This window comes from Saccoglossus kowalevskii, chromosome 4, assembly GCF_978046115.1.
Source record: "Saccoglossus kowalevskii chromosome 4, keSacKowa6.1, whole genome shotgun sequence".
Taxonomy (NCBI): Eukaryota; Metazoa; Hemichordata; class Enteropneusta; family Harrimaniidae; genus Saccoglossus; species Saccoglossus kowalevskii.
Window position 1 is genome coordinate 41874361 of NC_140644.1, and position 24820 is coordinate 41899180.

The window sequence follows — 24820 nt, forward strand, 5'->3', positions numbered from 1 at the left end:
CTGGTTCACTTGTTATTGTATACACCCCAGTCTGCTCTGGATACACTGGTTCACATGTTATTGTACACACCCCTGTCTGCTCTGGACACACTGGTTCACTTGTTATTGTATACACCCCTGTCTGCTCTGGACACACTGGTTCACTTGTTATTGTATACACCCCAGTCTGCACTGGATACACTGGTTCACTTGTTATTGTATACACCCCAGTCTGCTCTTGGTACACTGGTTCACTTGTTATTGTATACACCCCAGTCTGCTCTGGATACACTGGTTCACTTGTTATTGTATACACCCCAGTCTGCTCTGGGTACACTGGTTCACTTGTTATTGTATACACCCCAGTCTGCTCTGGACACACTGGTTCACATGTTATTGTACACACCCCTGTCTGCTCTGGACACACTGGTTCACTTGTTATTGTATACACCCCAGTCTGCTCTGGGTACACTGGTTCACGTGTCATTGTATACACCCAAGTCTGCACTGGATACACTGGTTCACTTGTTATTGTATACACCCCAGTCTGCTCTTGGTACACTGGTTCACTTGTTATTGTATACACCCCAGTCTGCTCTGGATACACTGGTTCACTTGTTATTGTATACACCCCAGTCTGCTCTGGGTACACTGGTTCACTTGTTATTGTATACACCCCAGTCTGCTCTGGACACACTGGTTCACATGTTATTGTACACACCCCTGTCTGCTCTGGACACACTGGTTCACTTGTTATTGTATACACCCCAGTCTGCTCTGGGTACACTGGTTCACGTGTCATTGTATACACCCAAGTCTTCTCTGGATACACTGGCTCACACGTCATTGTATACACCCCAGTCTGCTCTGGACACACTGGTTCACATGTTATTGTATACACCCAAGTCTGCTCTGGGTACACTGGTTCACATGTTATAGTGTGCACCCAAGCCTGCTCTGGATTCACTGGCTCACATGTCATTGTATACACCAAAGTCTGCTATGGATACACTGGCTCATATGTCATTGTATACACCCGAGTCTGCTCTGGATACACTGGTCCACATGTCATTGTATACACCCAAGTCTGCTGTGGATACACTGGCTCACATGTCATTGTATACACCAAAGTCTGCTCTGGATACACTGGCTCACATGTCATTGTATACACCCGAGTCTGCTCTGGATACACTGGTTGAAATGTCATTCTATGCACCCCAGTCTGCTGTGGATACACTGGCTCACATGTCATCGTATACACCCAAGTCTGTTCTGGGTACAGCGGTTCACATGTTATTGTATACACCAAAGTCGGCTCTGGATACACTGGTTCATATGTTATTGTATACACCCCTGTCTGCTCTGGACACACTGTTTGACATGTCATTCTATGCACCCCAGTCTGCTCTGGGTACTCTGGTTCACATGTCATTGTATACACATCAGTCTGCTCTGGATACACTGGTTCACATGTCATTGTATACACCCCAGTCTGCTCTGGTTACACTGGTTCACTTGTTATTGTATACACCCCAGTCTGCACTGGATACACTGGTTCACTTGTTATTGTATACACCCCAGTCTGCTCTTGGTACACTGGTTCACTTGTTATTGTATACACCCCTGTCTGCTCTGGACACACTGGTTCACTTGTTATTGTATACACCCCAGTCTGCTCTGGGTACACTGGTTCACATGTCATTGTATACACCCAAGTCTTCTCTGGATACACTGGCTCACACGTCATTGTATACACCCCTGTCTGCTCTGGACACACTGGTTCACATGTTATTGTATACACCCAAGTCTGCTCTGGGTACACTGGATCACATGTTATAGTGTGCACCCAAGCCTGCTCTGGATACACTGGCTCACATGTCATTGTATACACCAAAGTCTGCTATGGATACACTGGCTCACATGTCATTGTATACACCCGAGTCTGCTCTGGATACACTGGTCCACATGTCATTGTATACACCCAAGTCTGCTGTGGATACACTGGCTCACATGTCATTGTATACACCAAAGTCTGCTCTGGATACACTGGCTCACATGTCATTGTATACACCCGAGTCTGCTCTGGATACACTGGTTGAAATGTCATTCTATGCACCCCAGTCTGCTGTGGATACACTGGCTCACATGTCATCGTATACACCCAAGTCTGCTCTGGGTACAGCGGTTCACATGTTATTGTATACACCAAAGTCGGCTCTGGATACACTGGTTCATATGTTATTGTATACACCCCTGTCTGCTCTGGACACACTGTTTGACATGTCATTCTATGCACCCCAGTCTGCTCTGGGTACTCTGGTTCACATGTCATTGTATACACATCAGTCTGCTCTGGATACACTGGTTCACATGTCATTGTATACACCCCAGTCTGCTCTGGTTACACTGGTTCACTTGTTATTGTATACACCCCAGTCTGCACTGGATACACTGGTTCACTTGTTATTGTATACACCCCAGTCTGCTCTTGGTACACTGGTTCACTTGTTATTGTATACACCCCTGTCTGCTCTGGATACACTGGTTCACTTGTTATTGTATACACCCCAGTCTGCTCTGGATACACTGGTTCACTTGTTATTGTATACACCCCAGTCTGCTCTGGGTCCACTGGTTCACTTGTTATTGTATACACCCCAGTCTGCTCTGGACACACTGGTTCACATGTTATTGTACACACCCCTGTCTGCTCTGGACACACTGGTTCACTTGTTATTGTATACACCCCAGTCTGTTCTGGGTACACTGGTTCACATGTCATTGTATACACCCAAATCTTCTCTGGATACACTGGCTCACACGTCATTGTATACACCCCAGTCTGCTCTGGACACACTGGTTCACTTGTTATTGTATACACCCCAGTCTGCTCTGGGTACACTGGTTCACTTGTTATTGTATACACCCCAGTCTGCACTGGATACACTGGTTGACATGTCATGCCATGCATCCCAGTCTGCTCTGGATACACTGGTTCACTTGTTATTGTATACACCCCAGTCTGCTCTGGATACACTGGTTCACATGTCATTGTATACACCCCAGTCTGCTCTGGGTACACTGGTTCACTTGTTATTGTATACACCCCAGTCTGCTCTGGATACACTGGTTCACATGTTATTGTACACAACCCTGTCTGCTCTGGACACACTGGTTCACATGTTATTGTATACACCCCTGTCTGCTCTGGATACACTGGTTGACATAACATTGTATTCACCCAAGTCTGCTCTGGATACACTGGCTCACAAGTCATTGTATACTCCCGCATTTGGTCTGGATACACTGGCTCACATGTCATTGTATACACCCCTGTCTGCTCTGGACACACTGGTTCACATGTTATTGTATACACCCAAGTCTGCTCTGGGTACACTGGTTCACATGTTATAGTGTGCACCCAAGCCTGCTCTGGATTCACTGGCTCACATGTCATTGTATACACCAAAGTCTGCTATGGATACACTGGCTCATATGTCATTGTATACACCCGAGTCTGCTCTGGATACACTGGTCCACATGTCATTGTATACACCCAAGTCTGCTGTGGATACACTGGCTCACATGTCATTGTATACACCAAAGTCTGCTCTGGATACACTGGCTCACATGTCATTGTATACACCCGAGTCTGCTCTGGATACACTGGTTGAAATGTCATTCTATGCACCCCAGTCTGCTGTGGATACACTGGCTCACATGTCATCGTATACACCCAAGTCTGTTCTGGGTACAGCGGTTCACATGTTATTGTATACACCAAAGTCGGCTCTGGATACACTGGTTCATATGTTATTGTATACACCCCTGTCTGCTCTGGACACACTGTTTGACATGTCATTCTATGCACCCCAGTCTGCTCTGGGTACTCTGGTTCACATGTCATTGTATACACATCAGTCTGCTCTGGATACACTGGTTCACATGTCATTGTATACACCCCAGTCTGCTCTGGTTACACTGGTTCACTTGTTATTGTATACACCCCAGTCTGCACTGGATACACTGGTTCACTTGTTATTGTATACACCCCAGTCTGCTCTTGGTACACTGGTTCACTTGTTATTGTATACACCCCTGTCTGCTCTGGACACACTGGTTCACTTGTTATTGTATACACCCCAGTCTGCTCTGGGTACACTGGTTCACATGTCATTGTATACACCCAAGTCTTCTCTGGATACACTGGCTCACACGTCATTGTATACACCCCTGTCTGCTCTGGACACACTGGTTCACATGTTATTGTATACACCCAAGTCTGCTCTGGGTACACTGGATCACATGTTATAGTGTGCACCCAAGCCTGCTCTGGATACACTGGCTCACATGTCATTGTATACACCAAAGTCTGCTATGGATACACTGGCTCACATGTCATTGTATACACCCGAGTCTGCTCTGGATACACTGGTCCACATGTCATTGTATACACCCAAGTCTGCTGTGGATACACTGGCTCACATGTCATTGTATACACCAAAGTCTGCTCTGGATACACTGGCTCACATGTTATTGTATACACCCAAGTCTGCTCTGGGTACACTGGTTCACATGTTATAGTGTGCACCCAAGCCTGCTCTGGATACACTGGCTCACATGTCATTGTATACACCAAAGTCTGCTATGGATACACTGGCTCACATGTCATTGTATACACGCGAGTCTGCTCTGGATACACTGGTCCACATGTCATTGTATACACCCAAGTCTGCTCTGGGTACACTGGTTCACTTGTTATTGTATACATCCCAGTCTGCTCCGGATACACTGGCTCACACGTCATTGTATACACCCCAATCTGCTCTGGTTCACTTGTCATTGTATACACCCCAGTCTGCTCTGGACACACTGGTTCACTTGTTATTGTATACACCCCAGTCTGCTCTGGATACACTGGCTCACATGTCACCGTATACACCCCAGTCTGCTCTGGGTACACTGGTTCACTTGTTATTGTATACACCCCAGTCTGCACTGGATACACTGGTTGACATGTCATTCTATGCATCCCAGTCTGCTCTGAATACACTGGTTCACTTGTTATTGTACACCCCAGTCTGCTCTGGATACACTGGTTCACTTGTTATTGTATACATCCCAGTCTGCTCTGGGTACACTGGTTGACATGTCATTCTATGCATCCCAGTCTGCTCTGGGTACACTGGCTCACATGTCATTGTACACACCCCAGTCTGCTCTGAGGACACTGGTTCACTTGTTATTGTATATACGCCAGTCTGCTCTGGGTACACTGGTTCACTTGTTATTGTATACACCCCAGTCTGCTCTGGATACACTGGTTCACATGTTATTGTACACACCCCTGTCTGCTCTGGACACACTGGTTCACTTGTTATTGTATACACCCCTGTCTGCTCTGGACACACTGGTTCACTTGTTATTGTATACACCCCAGTCTGCACTGGATACACTGGTTCACTTGTTATTGTATACACCCCAGTCTGCTCTTGGTACACTGGTTCACTTGTTATTGTATACACCCCAGTCTGCTCTGGATACACTGGTTCACTTGTTATTGTATACACCCCAGTCTGCTCTGGGTACACTGGTTCACTTGTTATTGTATACACCCCAGTCTGCTCTGGACACACTGGTTCACATGTTATTGTACACACCCCTGTCTGCTCTGGACACACTGGTTCACTTGTTATTGTATACACCCCAGTCTGCTCTGGGTACACTGGTTCACATGTCATTGTATACACCCAAGTCTTCTCTGGATACACTGGCTCACACGTCATTGTATACACCCCAGTCTGCTCTGGACACACTGGTTCACATGTTATTGTATACACCCAAGTCTGCTCTGGGTACACTGGTTCACATGTTATAGTGTGCACCCAAGCCTGCTCTGGATTCACTGGCTCACATGTCATTGTATACACCAAAGTCTGCTATGGATACACTGGCTCACATGTCATTGTATACACCCGAGTCTGCTCTGGATACACTGGTCCACATGTCATTGTATACACCCAAGTCTGCTGTGGATACACTGGCTCACATGTCATTGTATACACCAAAGTCTGCTCTGGATACACTGGCTCACATGTCATTGTATACACCCGAGTCTGCTCTGGATACACTGGTTGAAATGTCATTCTATGCACCCCAGTCTGCTGTGGATACACTGGCTCACATGTCATCGTATACACCCAAGTCTGCTCTGGGTACAGCGGTTCACATGTTATTGTATACACCAAAGTCGGCTCTGGATACACTGGTTCATATGTTATTGTATACACCCCTGTCTGCTCTGGACACACTGTTTGACATGTCATTCTATGCACCCCAGTCTGCTCTGGGTACTCTGGTTCACATGTCATTGTATACACATCAGTCTGCTCTGGATACACTGGTTCACATGTCATTGTATACACCCCAGTCTGCTCTGGTTACACTGGTTCACTTGTTATTGTATACACCCCAGTCTGCACTGGATACACTGGTTCACTTGTTATTGTATACACCCCAGTCTGCTCTTGGTACACTGGTTCACTTGTTATTGTATACACCCCTGTCTGCTCTGGACACACTGGTTCACTTGTTATTGTATACACCCCAGTCTGCTCTGGGTACACTGGTTCACATGTCATTGTATACACCCAAGTCTTCTCTGGATACACTGGCTCACACGTCATTGTATACACCCCAGTCTGCTCTGGACACACTGGTTCACATGTTATTGTATACACCCAAGTCTGCTCTGGGTACACTGGATCACATGTTATAGTGTGCACCCAAGCCTGCTCTGGATACACTGGCTCACATGTCATTGTATACACCAAAGTCTGCTATGGATACACTGGCTCACATGTCATTGTATACACCCGAGTCTGCTCTGGATACACTGGTCCACATGTCATTGTATACACCCAAGTCTGCTGTGGATACACTGGCTCACATGTCATTGTATACACCAAAGTCTGCTCTGGATACACTGGCTCACATGTCATTGTATACACCCGAGTCTGCTCTGGATACACTGGTTGAAATGTCATTCTATGCACCCCAGTCTGCTGTGGATACACTGGCTCACATGTCATCGTATACACCCAAGTCTGCTCTGGGTACAGCGGTTCACATGTTATTGTATACACCAAAGTCGGCTCTGGATACACTGGTTCATATGTTATTGTATACACCCCTGTCTGCTCTGGACACACTGTTTGACATGTCATTCTATGCACCCCAGTCTGCTCTGGGTACTCTGGTTCACATGTCATTGTATACACATCAGTCTGCTCTGGATACACTGGTTCACATGTCATTGTATACACCCCAGTCTGCTCTGGTTACACTGGTTCACTTGTTATTGTATACACCCCAGTCTGCACTGGATACACTGGTTCACTTGTTATTGTATACACCCCAGTCTGCTCTTGGTACACTGGTTCACTTGTTATTGTATACACCCCTGTCTGCTCTGGATACACTGGTTCACTTGTTATTGTATACACCCCAGTCTGCTCTGGATACACTGGTTCACTTGTTATTGTATACACCCCAGTCTGCTCTGGGTCCACTGGTTCACTTGTTATTGTATACACCCCAGTCTGCTCTGGACACACTGGTTCACATGTTATTGTACACACCCCTGTCTGCTCTGGACACACTGGTTCACTTGTTATTGTATACACCCCAGTCTGTTCTGGGTACACTGGTTCACATGTCATTGTATACACCCAAATCTTCTCTGGATACACTGGCTCACACGTCATTGTATACACCCCAGTCTGCTCTGGACACACTGGTTCACTTGTTATTGTATACACCCCAGTCTGCTCTGGGTACACTGGTTCACTTGTTATTGTATACACCCCAGTCTGCACTGGATACACTGGTTGACATGTCATGCCATGCATCCCAGTCTGCTCTGGATACACTGGTTCACTTGTTATTGTATACACCCCAGTCTGCTCTGGATACACTGGTTCACATGTCATTGTATACACCCCAGTCTGCTCTGGGTACACTGGTTCACTTGTTATTGTATACACCCCAGTCTGCTCTGGATACACTGGTTCACATGTTATTGTACACACCCCTGTCTGCTCTGGACACACTGGTTCACATGTTATTGTATACACCCCTGTCTGCTCTGGATACACTGGTTGACATAACATTGTATTCACCCAAGTCTGCTCTGGATACACTGGCTCACAAGTCATTGTATACTCCCGCATTTGGTCTGGATACACTGGCTCACATGTCATTGTATACACCCCTGTCTGCTCTGGACACACTGGTTCACATGTTATTGTATACACCCAAGTCTGCTCTGGGTACACTCGTTCACATGTTATTGTATACACCCAAGTCTGCTCTGGGTACACTTGTTCACATGTTATAGTGTGCACCCAAGCCTGCTCTGGATACACTGGCTCACATGTCATTGTATACACCAAAGTCTGCTATGGATACACTGGCTCACATGTCATTGTATACACGCGAGTCTGCTCTGGATACACTTGTCCACATGTCATTGTATACACCCAAGTCTGCTCTGGGTACACTGGTTCACTTGTTATTGTATACATCCCAGTCTGCTCCGGATACACTGGCTCACACGTCATTGTATACACCCCAATCTGCTCTGGTTCACTTGTCATTGTATACACCCCAGTCTGCTCTGGACACACTGGTTCACTTGTTATTGTATACACCCCAGTCTGCTCTGGATACACTGGCTCACATGTCACCGTATACACCCCAGTCTGCTCTGGGTACACTGGTTCACTTGTTATTGTATACACCCCAGTCTGCACTGGATACACTGGTTGACATGTCATTCTATGCATCCCAGTCTGCTCTGAATACACTGGTTCACTTGTTATTGTACACCCCAGTCTGCTCTGGATACACTGGTTCACTTGTTATTGTATACATCCCAGTCTGCTCTGGGTACACTGGTTGACATGTCATTCTATGCATCCCAGTCTGCTCTGGGTACACTGGCTCACATGTCATTGTACACACCCCAGTCTGCTCTGAGGACACTGGTTCACTTGTTATTGTATATACGCCAGTCTGCTCTGGGTACACTGGTTCACTTGTTATTGTATACACCCCAGTCTGCTCTGGATACACTGGTTCACATGTTATTGTACACACCCCTGTCTGCTCTGGACACACTGGTTCACTTGTTATTGTATACACCCCTGTCTGCTCTGGACACACTGGTTCACTTGTTATTGTATACACCCCAGTCTGCACTGGATACACTGGTTCACTTGTTATTGTATACACCCCAGTCTGCTCTTGGTACACTGGTTCACTTGTTATTGTATACACCCCAGTCTGCTCTGGATACACTGGTTCACTTGTTATTGTATACACCCCAGTCTGCTCTGGGTACACTGGTTCACTTGTTATTGTATACACCCCAGTCTGCTCTGGACACACTGGTTCACATGTTATTGTACACACCCCTGTCTGCTCTGGACACACTGGTTCACTTGTTATTGTATACACCCCAGTCTGCTCTGGGTACACTGGTTCACATGTCATTGTATACACCCAAGTCTTCTCTGGATACACTAGCTCACACGTCATTGTATACACCCCAGTCTGCTCTGGACACACTGGTTCACATGTTATTGTATACACCCAAGTCTGCTCTGGGTACACTGGTTCACATGTTATAGTGTGCACCCAAGCCTGCTCTGGATTCACTGGCTCACATGTCATTGTATACACCAAAGTCTGCTATGGATACACTGGCTCACATGTCATTGTATACACCCGAGTCTGCTCTGGATACACTGGTCCACATGTCATTGTATACACCCAAGTCTGCTGTGGATACACTGGCTCACATGTCATTGTATACACCAAAGTCTGCTCTGGATACACTGGCTCACATGTCATTGTATACACCCGAGTCTGCTCTGGATACACTGGTTGAAATGTCATTCTATGCACCCCAGTCTGCTGTGGATACACTGGCTCACATGTCATCGTATACACCCAAGTCTGCTCTGGGTACAGCGGTTCACATGTTATTGTATACACCAAAGTCGGCTCTGGATACACTGGTTCATATGTTATTGTATACACCCCTGTCTGCTCTGGACACACTGTTTGACATGTCATTCTATGCACCCCAGTCTGCTCTGGGTACTCTGGTTCACATGTCATTGTATACATATCAGTCTGCTCTGGATACACTGGTTCACATGTCATTGTATACACCCCAGTCTGCTCTGGTTACACTGGTTCACTTGTTATTGTATACACCCCAGTCTGCACTGGATACACTGGTTCACTTGTTATTGTATACACCCCAGTCTGCTCTTGGTACACTGGTTCACTTGTTATTGTATACACCCCTGTCTGCTCTGGACACACTGGTTCACTTGTTATTGTATACACCCCAGTCTGCTCTGGGTACACTGGTTCACATGTCATTGTATACACCCAAGTCTTCTCTGGATACACTGGCTCACACGTCATTGTATACACCCCAGTCTGCTCTGGACACACTGGTTCACATGTTATTGTATACACCCAAGTCTGCTCTGGGTACACTGGATCACATGTTATAGTGTGCACCCAAGCCTGCTCTGGATACACTGGCTCACATGTCATTGTATACACCAAAGTCTGCTATGGATACACTGGCTCACATGTCATTGTATACACCCGAGTCTGCTCTGGATACACTGGTCCACATGTCATTGTATACACCCAAGTCTGCTGTGGATACACTGGCTCACATGTCATTGTATACACCAAAGTCTGCTCTGGATACACTGGCTCACATGTCATTGTATACACCCGAGTCTGCTCTGGATACACTGGTTGAAATGTCATTCTATGCACCCCAGTCTGCTGTGGATACACTGGCTCACATGTCATCGTATACACCCAAGTCTGCTCTGGGTACAGCGGTTCACATGTTATTGTATACACCAAAGTCGGCTCTGGATACACTGGTTCATATGTTATTGTATACACCCCTGTCTGCTCTGGACACACTGTTTGACATGTCATTCTATGCACCCCAGTCTGCTCTGGGTACTCTGGTTCACATGTCATTGTATACACATCAGTCTGCTCTTGATACACTGGTTCACATGTCATTGTATACACCCCAGTCTGCTCTGGTTACACTGGTTCACTTGTTATTGTATACACCCCAGTCTGCACTGGATACACTGGTTCACTTGTTATTGTATACACCCCAGTCTGCTCTTGGTACACTGGTTCACTTGTTATTGTATACACCCCTGTCTGCTCTGGATACACTGGTTCACTTGTTATTGTATACACCCCAGTCTGCTCTGGATACACTGGTTCACTTGTTATTGTATACACCCCAGTCTGCTCTGGGTCCACTGGTTCACTTGTTATTGTATACACCCCAGTCTGCTCTGGACACACTGGTTCACATGTTATTGTACACACCCCTGTCTGCTCTGGACACACTGGTTCACTTGTTATTGTATACACCCCAGTCTGTTCTGGGTACACTGGTTCGCATGTCATTGTATGCACCCAAATCGTCTCTGGATACACTGGCTCACACGTCATTGTATACACCCCAGTCTGCTCTGGACACACTGGTTCACTTGTTATTGTATACACCCCAGTCTGCACTGGATACACTGGTTGACATGTCATGCCATGCATCCCAGTCTGCTCTGGATACACTGGTTCACTTGTTATTGTATACACCCCAGTCTGCTCTGGACACACTGGTTCACTTGTTATTGTATACACCCCAGTCTGCTCTGGGTACACTGGTTCACTTGTTATTGTATACACCCCAGTCTGCACTGGATACACTGGTTGACATGTCATGCCATGCATCCCAGTCTGCTCTGGATACACTGGTTCACTTGTTATTGTATACACCCCAGTCTGCTCTGGATACACTGGTTCACATGTCATTGTATACACCCCAGTCTGCTCTGGGTACACTGGTTCACTTGTTATTGTATACACCCCAGTCTGCTCTGGATACACTGGTTCACATGTTATTGTACACAACCCTGTCTGCTCTGGACACACTGGTTCACATGTTATTGTATACACCCCTGTCTGCTCTGGATACACTGGTTGACATAACATTGTATTCACCCAAGTCTGCTCTGGATACACTGGCTCACAAGTCATTGTATACTCCCGCATTTGGTCTGGATACACTGGCTCACATGTCATTGTATACACCCCTGTCTGCTCTGGACACACTGGTTCACATGTTATTGTATACACCCAAGTCTGCTCTGGGTACACTGGTTCACATGTTATAGTGTGCACCCAAGCCTGCTCTGGATTCACTGGCTCACATGTCATTGTATACACCAAAGTCTGCTATGGATACACTGGCTCATATGTCATTGTATACACCCGAGTCTGCTCTGGATACACTGGTCCACATGTCATTGTATACACCCAAGTCTGCTGTGGATACACTGGCTCACATGTCATTGTATACACCAAAGTCTGCTCTGGATACACTGGCTCACATGTCATTGTATACACCCGAGTCTGCTCTGGATACACTGGTTGAAATGTCATTCTATGCACCCCAGTCTGCTGTGGATACACTGGCTCACATGTCATCGTATACACCCAAGTCTGTTCTGGGTACAGCGGTTCACATGTTATTGTATACACCAAAGTCGGCTCTGGATACACTGGTTCATATGTTATTGTATACACCCCTGTCTGCTCTGGACACACTGTTTGACATGTCATTCTATGCACCCCAGTCTGCTCTGGGTACTCTGGTTCACATGTCATTGTATACACATCAGTCTGCTCTGGATACACTGGTTCACATGTCATTGTATACACCCCAGTCTGCTCTGGTTACACTGGTTCACTTGTTATTGTATACACCCCAGTCTGCACTGGATACACTGGTTCACTTGTTATTGTATACACCCCAGTCTGCTCTTGGTACACTGGTTCACTTGTTATTGTATACACCCCTGTCTGCTCTGGACACACTGGTTCACTTGTTATTGTATACACCCCAGTCTGCTCTGGGTACACTGGTTCACATGTCATTGTATACACCCAAGTCTTCTCTGGATACACTGGCTCACACGTCATTGTATACACCCCTGTCTGCTCTGGACACACTGGTTCACATGTTATTGTATACACCCAAGTCTGCTCTGGGTACACTGGATCACATGTTATAGTGTGCACCCAAGCCTGCTCTGGATACACTGGCTCACATGTCATTGTATACACCAAAGTCTGCTATGGATACACTGGCTCACATGTCATTGTATACACCCGAGTCTGCTCTGGATACACTGGTCCACATGTCATTGTATACACCCAAGTCTGCTGTGGATACACTGGCTCACATGTCATTGTATACACCAAAGTCTGCTCTGGATACACTGGCTCACATGTTATTGTATACACCCAAGTCTGCTCTGGGTACACTGGTTCACATGTTATAGTGTGCACCCAAGCCTGCTCTGGATACACTGGCTCACATGTCATTGTATACACCAAAGTCTGCTATGGATACACTGGCTCACATGTCATTGTATACACGCGAGTCTGCTCTGGATACACTGGTCCACATGTCATTGTATACACCCAAGTCTGCTCTGGGTACACTGGTTCACTTGTTATTGTATACATCCCAGTCTGCTCCGGATACACTGGCTCACACGTCATTGTATACACCCCAATCTGCTCTGGTTCACTTGTCATTGTATACACCCCAGTCTGCTCTGGACACACTGGTTCACTTGTTATTGTATACACCCCAGTCTGCTCTGGATACACTGGCTCACATGTCACCGTATACACCCCAGTCTGCTCTGGGTACACTGGTTCACTTGTTATTGTATACACCCCAGTCTGCACTGGATACACTGGTTGACATGTCATTCTATGCATCCCAGTCTGCTCTGAATACACTGGTTCACTTGTTATTGTACACCCCAGTCTGCTCTGGATACACTGGTTCACTTGTTATTGTATACATCCCAGTCTGCTCTGGGTACACTGGTTGACATGTCATTCTATGCATCCCAGTCTGCTCTGGGTACACTGGCTCACATGTCATTGTACACACCCCAGTCTGCTCTGAGGACACTGGTTCACTTGTTATTGTATATACGCCAGTCTGCTCTGGGTACACTGGTTCACTTGTTATTGTATACACCCCAGTCTGCTCTGGATACACTGGTTCACATGTTATTGTACACACCCCTGTCTGCTCTGGACACACTGGTTCACTTGTTATTGTATACACCCCTGTCTGCTCTGGACACACTGGTTCACTTGTTATTGTATACACCCCAGTCTGCACTGGATACACTGGTTCACTTGTTATTGTATACACCCCAGTCTGCTCTTGGTACACTGGTTCACTTGTTATTGTATACACCCCAGTCTGCTCTGGATACACTGGTTCACTTGTTATTGTATACACCCCAGTCTGCTCTGGGTACACTGGTTCACTTGTTATTGTATACACCCCAGTCTGCTCTGGACACACTGGTTCACATGTTATTGTACACACCCCTGTCTGCTCTGGACACACTGGTTCACTTGTTATTGTATACACCCCAGTCTGCTCTGGGTACACTGGTTCACATGTCATTGTATACACCCAAGTCTTCTCTGGATACACTGGCTCACACGTCATTGTATACACCCCAGTCTGCTCTGGACACACTGGTTCACATGTTATTGTATACACCCAAGTCTGCTCTGGGTACACTGGTTCACATGTTATAGTGTGCACCCAAGCCTGCTCTGGATTCACTGGCTCACATGTCATTGTATACACCAAAGTCTGCTATGGATACACTGGCTCACATGTCATTGTATACACCCGAGTCTGCTCTGGATACACTGGTCCACATGTCATTGTATACACCCAAGTCTGCTGTGGATACACTGGCTCACATGTCATTGTATACACCAAAGTCTGCTCTGGATACACTGGCTCACATGTCATTGTATACACCCGAGTCTGCTCTGGATACACTGGTTGAAATGTCATTCTATGCACCCCAGTCTGCTGTGGATACACTGGCTCACATGTCATCGTATACACCCAAGTCTGCTCTGGGTACAGCGGTTCACATGTTATTGTATACACCAAAGTCGGCTCTGGATACACTGGTTCATATGTTATTGTATACACCCCTGTCTGCTCTGGACACACTGTTTGACATGTCATTCTATGCACCCCAGTCTGCTCTGGGTACTCTGGTTCACATGTCATTGTATACACATCAGTCTGCTCTGGATACACTGGTTCACATGTCATTGTATACACCCCAGTCTGCTCTGGTTACACTGGTTCACTTGTTATTGTATACACCCCAGTCTGCACTGGATACACTGGTTCACTTGTTATTGTATACACCCCAGTCTGCTCTTGGTACACTGGTTCACTTGTTATTGTATACACCCCTGTCTGCTCTGGACACACTGGTTCACTTGTTATTGTATACACCCCAGTCTGCTCTGGGTACACTGGTTCACATGTCATTGTATACACCCAAGTCTTCTCTGGATACACTGGCTCACACGTCATTGTATACACCCCAGTCTGCTCTGGACACACTGGTTCACATGTTATTGTATACACCCAAGTCTGCTCTGGGTACACTGGTTCACATGTTATAGTGTGCACCCAAGCCTGCTCTGGATTCACTGGCTCACATGTCATTGTATACACCAAAGTCTGCTATGGATACACTGGCTCACATGTCATTGTATACACCCGAGTCTGCTCTGGATACACTGGTCCACATGTCATTGTATACACCCAAGTCTGCTGTGGATACACTGGCTCACATGTCATTGTATACACCAAAGTCTGCTCTGGATACACTGGCTCACATGTCATTGTATACACCCGAGTCTGCTCTGGATACACTGGTTGAAATGTCATTCTATGCACCCCAGTCTGCTGTGGATACACTGGCTCACATGTCATCGTATACACCCAAGTCTGCTCTGGGTACAGCGGTTCACATGTTATTGTATACACCAAAGTCGGCTCTGGATACACTGGTTCATATGTTATTGTATACACCCCTGTCTGCTCTGGACACACTGTTTGACATGTCATTCTATGCACCCCAGTCTGCTCTGGGTACTCTGGTTCACATGTCATTGTATACATATCAGTCTGCTCTGGATACACTGGTTCACATGTCATTGTATACACCCCAGTCTGCTCTGGTTACACTGGTTCACTTGTTATTGTATACACCCCAGTCTGCACTGGATACACTGGTTCACTTGTTATTGTATACACCCCAGTCTGCTCTTGGTACACTGGTTCACTTGTTATTGTATACACCCCTGTCTGCTCTGGACACACTGGTTCACTTGTTATTGTATACACCCCAGTCTGCTCTGGGTACACTGGTTCACATGTCATTGTATACACCCAAGTCTTCTCTGGATACACTGGCTCACACGTCATTGTATACACCCCAGTCTGCTCTGGACACACTGGTTCACATGTTATTGTATACACCCAAGTCTGCTCTGGGTACACTGGATCACATGTTATAGTGTGCACCCAAGCCTGCTCTGGATACACTGGCTCACATGTCATTGTATACACCAAAGTCTGCTATGGATACACTGGCTCACATGTCATTGTATACACCCGAGTCTGCTCTGGATACACTGGTCCACATGTCATTGTATACACCCAAGTCTGCTGTGGATACACTGGCTCACATGTCATTGTATACACCAAAGTCTGCTCTGGATACACTGGCTCACATGTCATTGTATACACCCGAGTCTGCTCTGGATACACTGGTTGAAATGTCATTCTATGCACCCCAGTCTGCTGTGGATACACTGGCTCACATGTCATCGTATACACCCAAGTCTGCTCTGGGTACAGCGGTTCACATGTTATTGTATACACCAAAGTCGGCTCTGGATACACTGGTTCATATGTTATTGTATACACCCCTGTCTGCTCTGGACACACTGTTTGACATGTCATTCTATGCACCCCAGTCTGCTCTGGGTACTCTGGTTCACATGTCATTGTATACACATCAGTCTGCTCTGGATACACTGGTTCACATGTCATTGTATACACCCCAGTCTGCTCTGGTTACACTGGTTCACTTGTTATTGTATACACCCCAGTCTGCACTGGATACACTGGTTCACTTGTTATTGTATACACCCCAGTCTGCTCTTGGTACACTGGTTCACTTGTTATTGTATACACCCCTGTCTGCTCTGGATACACTGGTTCACTTGTTATTGTATACACCCCAGTCTGCTCTGGATACACTGGTTCACTTGTTATTGTATACACCCCAGTCTGCTCTGGGTCCACTGGTTCACTTGTTATTGTATACACCCCAGTCTGCTCTGGACACACTGGTTCACATGTTATTGTACACACCCCTGTCTGCTCTGGACACACTGGTTCACTTGTTATTGTATACACCCCAGTCTGTTCTGGGTACACTGGTTCACATGTCATTGTATACACCCAAATCTTCTCTGGATACACTGGCTCACACGTCATTGTATACACCCCAGTCTGCTCTGGACACACTGGTTCACTTGTTATTGTATACACCCCAGTCTGCTCTGGGTACACTGGTTCACTTGTTATTGTATACACCCCAGTCTGCACTGGATACACTGGTTGACATGTCATGCCATGCATCCCAGTCTGCTCTGGATACACTGGTTCACTTGTTATTGTATACACCCCAGTCTGCTCTGGATACACTGGTTCACATGTCATTGTATACACCCCAGTCTGCTCTGGGTACACTGGTTCACTTGTTATTGTATACACCCCAGTCTGCTCTGGATACACTGGTTCACATGTTATTGTACACACCCCTGTCTGCTCTGGACACACTGGTTCACATGTTATTGTATACACCCCTGTCTGCTCTGGATACACTGGTTGACATAACATTGTATTCACCCAAGTCTGCTCTGGATACACTGGCTCACAAGTCATTGTATACTCCCGCATTTGGTCTGGATACACTGGCTCACATGTCATTGTATACACCCCTGTCTGCTCTGGACACACTGGTTCACATGTTATTGTATACACCCAAGTCTGCTCTGGGTACACTCGTTCACATGTTATTGTATACACCCAAGTCTGCTCTGGGTACACTTGTTCACATGTTATAGTGTGCACCCAAGCCTGCTCTGGATACACTGGCTCACATGTCATTGTATACACCAAAGTCTGCTATGGATACACTGGCTCACATGTCATTGTATACACGCGAGTCTGCTCTGGATACACTTGTCCACATGTCATTGTATACACCCAAGTCTGCTCTGGGTACACTGGTTCACTTGTTATTGTATACATCCCAGTCTGCTCCGGATACACTGGCTCACACGTCATTGTATACACCCCAATCTGCTCTGGTTCACTTGTCATTGTATACACCCCAGTCTGCTCTGGACACACTGGTTCACTTGTTATTGTATACACCCCAGTCTGCTCTGGATACACTGGCTCACATGTCACCGTATACACCCCAGTCTGCTCTGGGTACACTGGTTCACTTGTTATTGTATACACCCCAGTCTGCACTGGATACACTGGTTGACATGTCATTCTATGCATCCCAGTCTGCTCTGAATACACTAGTTCACTTGTTATTGTACACCCCAGTCTGCTCTGGATACACTGGTTCACTTGTTATTGTATACATCCCAGTCTGCTCTGGGTACACTGGTTGACATGTCATTCTATGCATCCCAGTCTGCTCTGGGTACACTGGCTCACATGTCATTGTACACACCCCAGTCTGCTCTGAGGACACTGGTTCACTTGTTATTGTATATACGCCAGTCTGCTCTGGGTACACTGGTTCACTTGTTATTGTATACACCCCAGTCTGCTCTGGATACACTGGTTCACATGTTATTGTACACACCCCTGTCTGCTCTGGACACACTGGTTCACTTGTTATTGTATACACCCCTGTCTGCTCTGGACACACTGGTTCACTTGTTATTGTATACACCCCAGTCTGCACTGGATACACTGGTTCACTTGTTATTGTATACACCCCAGTCTGCTCTTGGTACACTGGTTCACTTGTTATTGTATACACCCCAGTCTGCTCTGGATACACTGGTTCACTTGTTATTGTATACACCCCAGTCTGCTCTGGGTACACTGGTTCACTTGTTATTGTATACACCCCAGTCTGCTCTGGACACACTGGTTCACATGTTATTGTACACACCCCTGTCTGCTCTGGACACACTGGTTCACTTGTTATTGTATACACCCCAGTCTGCTCTGGGTACACTGGTTCACATGTCATTGTATACACCCAAGTCTTCTCTGGATACACTGGCTCACACGTCATTGTATACACCCCAGTCTGCTCTGGACACACTGGTTCACATGTTATTGTATACACCCAAGTCTGCTCTGGGTACACTGGTTCACATGTTATAGTGTGCACCCAAGCCTGCTCTGGATTCACTGGCTCACATGTCATTGTATACACCAAAGTCTGCTATGGATACACTGGCTCACATGTCATTGTATACACCCGAGTCTGCTCTGGATACACTGGTCCACATGTCATTGTATACACCCAAGTCTGCTGTGGATACACTGGCTCACATGTCATTGTATACACCAAAGTCTGCTCTGGATACACTGGCTCACATGTCATTGTATACACCCGAGTCTGCTCTGGATACACTGGTTGAAATGTCATTCTATGCACCCCAGTCTGCTGTGGATACACTGGCTCACATGTCATCGTATACACCCAAGTCTGCTCTGGGTACAGCGGTTCACATGTTATTGTATACACCAAAGTCGGCTCTGGATACACTGGTTCATATGTTATTGTATACACCCCTGTCTGCTCTGGACACACTGTTTGACATGTCATTCTATGCACCCCAGTCTGCTCTGGGTACTCTGGTTCACATGTCATTGTATACATATCAGTCTGCTCTGGATACACTGGTTCACATGTCATTGTATACACCCCAGTCTGCTCTGGTTACACTGGTTCACTTGTTATTGTATACACCCCAGTCTGCACTGGATACACTGGTTCACTTGTTATTGTATACACCCCAGTCTGCTCTTGGTACACTGGTTCACTTGTTATTGTATACACCCCTGTCTGCTCTGGACACACTGGTTCACTTGTTATTGTATACACCCCAGTCTGCTCTGGGTACACTGGTTCACATGTCATTGTATACACCCAAGTCTTCTCTGGATACACTGGCTCACACGTCATTGTATACACCCCAGTCTGCTCTGGACACACTGGTTCACATGTTATTGTATACACCCAAGTCTGCTCTGGGTACACTGGATCACATGTTATAGTGTGCACCCAAGCCTGCTCTGGATACACTGGCTCACATGTCATTGTATACACCAAAGTCTGCTATGGATACACTGGCTCACATGTCATTGTATACACCCGAGTCTGCTCTGGATACACTGGTCCACATGTCATTGTATACACCCAAGTCTGCTGTGGATACACTGGCTCACATGTCATTGTATACACCAAAGTCTGCTCTGGATACACTGGCTCACATGTCATTGTATACACCCGAGTCTGCTCTGGATACACTGGTTGAAATGTCATTCTATGCACCCCAGTCTGCTGTGGATACACTGGCTCACATGTCATCGTATACACCCAAGTCTGCTCTGGGTACAGCGGTTCACATGTTATTGTATACACCAAAGTCGGCTCTGGATACACTGGTTCATATGTTATTGTATACACCCCTGTCTGCTCTGGACACACTGTTTGACATGTCATTCTATGCACCCCAGTCTGCTCTGGGTACTCTGGTTCACATGTCATTGTATACACATCAGTCTGCTCTTGATACACTGGTTCACATGTCATTGTATACACCCCAGTCTGCTCTGGTTACACTGGTTCACTTGTTATTGTATACACCCCAGTCTGCACTGGATACACTGGTTCACTTGTTATTGTATACACCCCAGTCTGCTCTTGGTACACTGGTTCACTTGTTATTGTATACACCCCTGTCTGCTCTGGATACACTGGTTCACTTGTTATTGTATACACCCCAGTCTGCTCTGGATACACTGGTTCACTTGTTATTGTATACACCCCAGTCTGCTCTGGGTCCACTGGTTCACTTGTTATTGTATACACCCCAGTCTGCTCTGGACACACTGGTTCACATGTTATTGTACACACCCCTGTCTGCTCTGGACACACTGGTTCACTTGTTATTGTATACACCCCAGTCTGTTCTGGGTACACTGGTTCGCATGTCATTGTATGCACCCAAATCGTCTCTGGATACACTGGCTCACACGTCATTGTATACACCCCAGTCTGCTCTGGACACACTGGTTCACTTGTTATTGTATACACCCCAGTCTGCACTGGATACACTGGTTGACATGTCATGCCATGCATCCCAGTCTGCTCTGGATACACTGGTTCACTTGTTATTGTATACACCCCAGTCTGCTCTGGATACACTGGTTCACATGTCATTGTATACACCCCAGTCTGCTCTGGGTACACTGGTTCACTTGTTATTGTATACACCCCAGTCTGCTCTGGATACACTGGTTCACATGTTATTGTACACACCCCTGTCTGCTCTGGACACACTGGTTCACATGTTATTGTATACACCCCTGTCTGCTCTGGATACACTGGTTGACATAACATTGTATTCACCCAAGTCTGCTCTGGATACACTGGCTCACAAGTCATTGTATACTCCCGCGTTTGGTCTGGATACACTGGCTCACATGTCATTGTATACACCCCTGTCTGCTCTGGACACACTGGTTCACATGTTATTGTATACACCCAAGTCTGCTCTGGGTACACTCGTTCACATGTTATTGTATACACCCAAGTCTGCTCTGGGTACACTGGTTCACATGTTATAGTGTGCACCCAAGCCTGCTCTGGATACACTGGCTCACATGTCATTGTATACACCAAAGTCTGCTATGGATACACTGGCTCACATGTCATTGTATACACCCGAGTCTGCTCTAGATACACTGGTCCACATGTCATTGTATACACCCAAGTCTGCTCTGGATACACTGGCTCACATGTCATTGTATACACCCGAGTCTGCTCTGGATACACTGGCTCACATGTCATTGTATACACCCGAGTCTGCTCTGGATACACTGGTTGAAATGTCATTCTCTGCACCCCAGTCTGCTGTGGATACACTGGCTCACATGTCATTGTATACACCAAAGTCTGCTCTGGATACACTGGTTCATATGTTATTGTATACACCCCTGTCTGCTCTGGACACACTGTTTGACATGTCATTCTATGCACCCCAGTCTGCTCTGGGTACTCTGGTTCACATGTCATTGTATACACGTCAGTCTGCTCTGGATACACTGGTTTACTTGTTATTGTATACACCCCAGTCTGCTCTGGATGCACTGGCTCACACGTCATTGTATACACCCCAATCTGCTCTGGTTCACTTGTCATTGTATACACCCCAGTCTGCTCTGGACACACTGGTTCACTTGTTATTGTATACACCGCAGTCTGCTCTGGATACACTGGCTCACATGTCACTGTATACACCCCAGTCTGCTCTGAGGACACTGGTTCACTTGTTATTGTATACACCCCAGTCTGCTCTGGATACACTGGTTCACATGTTATTGTACACACCCCTGCCTGCTCTGGACACACTGGTTCACTTGTTATTGTATTCACCCCTGTCTGCTCTGGACACACTGGTTCACTTGTTATTGTATACACCCCAGTCTGCTCTGGGTACACTGGCTCACAAGTCATTGTATACACCCAAGTCTGCTCTGGGTACACTGGTTCACATGTCATTGTATACACCCAAGACTTCTCTGGATACACTGGCTCACATGTTATAGTGTACACATCAGGCTGCTCTGGATACACTGGTTCACATGTTATTGTATTCACCAAAGTCTGCTCTGGACACACTGGTTCACATGTCATTGTATACACCCAAGTCTTCTCTGGATACACTGGTTCACATGTTATTGTACACACCCCTGTCTGCTCTGGACTCACTGGTTCACATGTTATTGTATACACCCCTGTCTGCTCTGGATACACTGGTTGACATAACATTGTATTCACCCAAGTCTGCTCTGGATACACTGGCTCACAAGTCATTGTATACTCCCGCGTTTGGTCTGGATACACTGGCTCACATGTCATTGTATACACCCATGTCTGCTCTGGACACACTGGTTCACATGTTATTGTATACACCCAAGTCTGCTCTGGGTACACTGGTTCACATGTTATTGTATACACTCAAGTCTGCTCTGGGTACACTGGTTCACATGTTATAGTGTGCACCCAAGCCTGCTCTGGATACACTGGCTCACATTTCATTGTATACACCAAAGTCTGCTATGGATACACTGGCTCACATGTCATTGTATACACCCGAGTCTGCTCTGGATACACTGGTTGACATGTCATTCTATGCATCCCAGTCTGCTCTGGATACACTGGTTCACTTGTTATTGTATACCCCCCAGTCTGCTCTGGATACACTGGTTCACTTGTTATTGTATACATCCCAGTCTGCTCTGGGTACACTGGTTGACATGTCATTCTATGCATCCCAGTCTGCTCTGGGTACAGTGGCTCACATGTCATTGTACACACCCCAGTCTGCTCTGAGGACACTGGTTCACTTGTTATTGTATATACCCAAGTCTGCTGTGGATACACTGGTTCACTTGTTATTGTATACACCCCAGTCTGCTCTGGGTACACTGGCTCACAAGTCATTGTATACACCCAAGTCTGCTCTGGGTACACTGGTTCACATGTCATTGTATACACCCAAGTCTTCTCTGGATACACTGGCTCACATGTTATAGTGTACACATCAGGCTGCTCTGGATACACTGATTCACATGTTATTGTATTCACCCCTGTCTGCTCTGGACACACTGGTTCACTTGTTATTGTATACACCCCAGTCTGCTCTGGGTACACTGGCTCACAAGTCATTGTATACACCCAAGTCTGCTCTGGGTACACTGGTTCACATGTCATTGTATACACCCAAGTCTTCTCTGGATACACTGGCTCACATGTTATAGTGTACACATCAGGCTGCTCTGGATACACTGGTTCACATGTTATTGTATTCACCCCTGTCTGCTCTGGACACACTGGTTCACATGTTATTGTATACACCCCTGTCTGCTCTGGATACACTGGTTGACATAACATTGTATTCACCCAAGTCTGCTCTGGATACACTGGCTCACAAGTCATTGTATACACCAAAGTCTGCTATGGATACACTGGCTCACATGTCATTGTATACACCCGAGTCTGCTCTGGATACACTGGTTGAAATGTCATTCTATGCACCCCAGTCTGCTCTGGGTACACTGGTTCACATGTTATTGTATACACCCAAGTCTGCTCTGGATACACTGGTTCACATGTTATAGTGTGCACCCAAGCCTGCTCTGGATACACTGGCTCACATGTCATTGTATACACCAAAGTCTGCTATGGATACACTGGCTCACATGTCATTGTATACACCCGAGTCTGCTCTGGATACACTGGTCCACATGTCATTGTATACACCAAAGTCTGCTCTGGATACACTGGCTCACATGTCATTGTATACACCCGAGTCTGCTCTGGATACACTGGTTGAAATGTCATTCTATGCACCCCAGTCTGCTGTGGATACACTGGCTCACATGTCATTGTATACACCCAAGTCTGCTCTGGGTACAGCGGTTCACATGTTATTGTATACACCAAAGTTT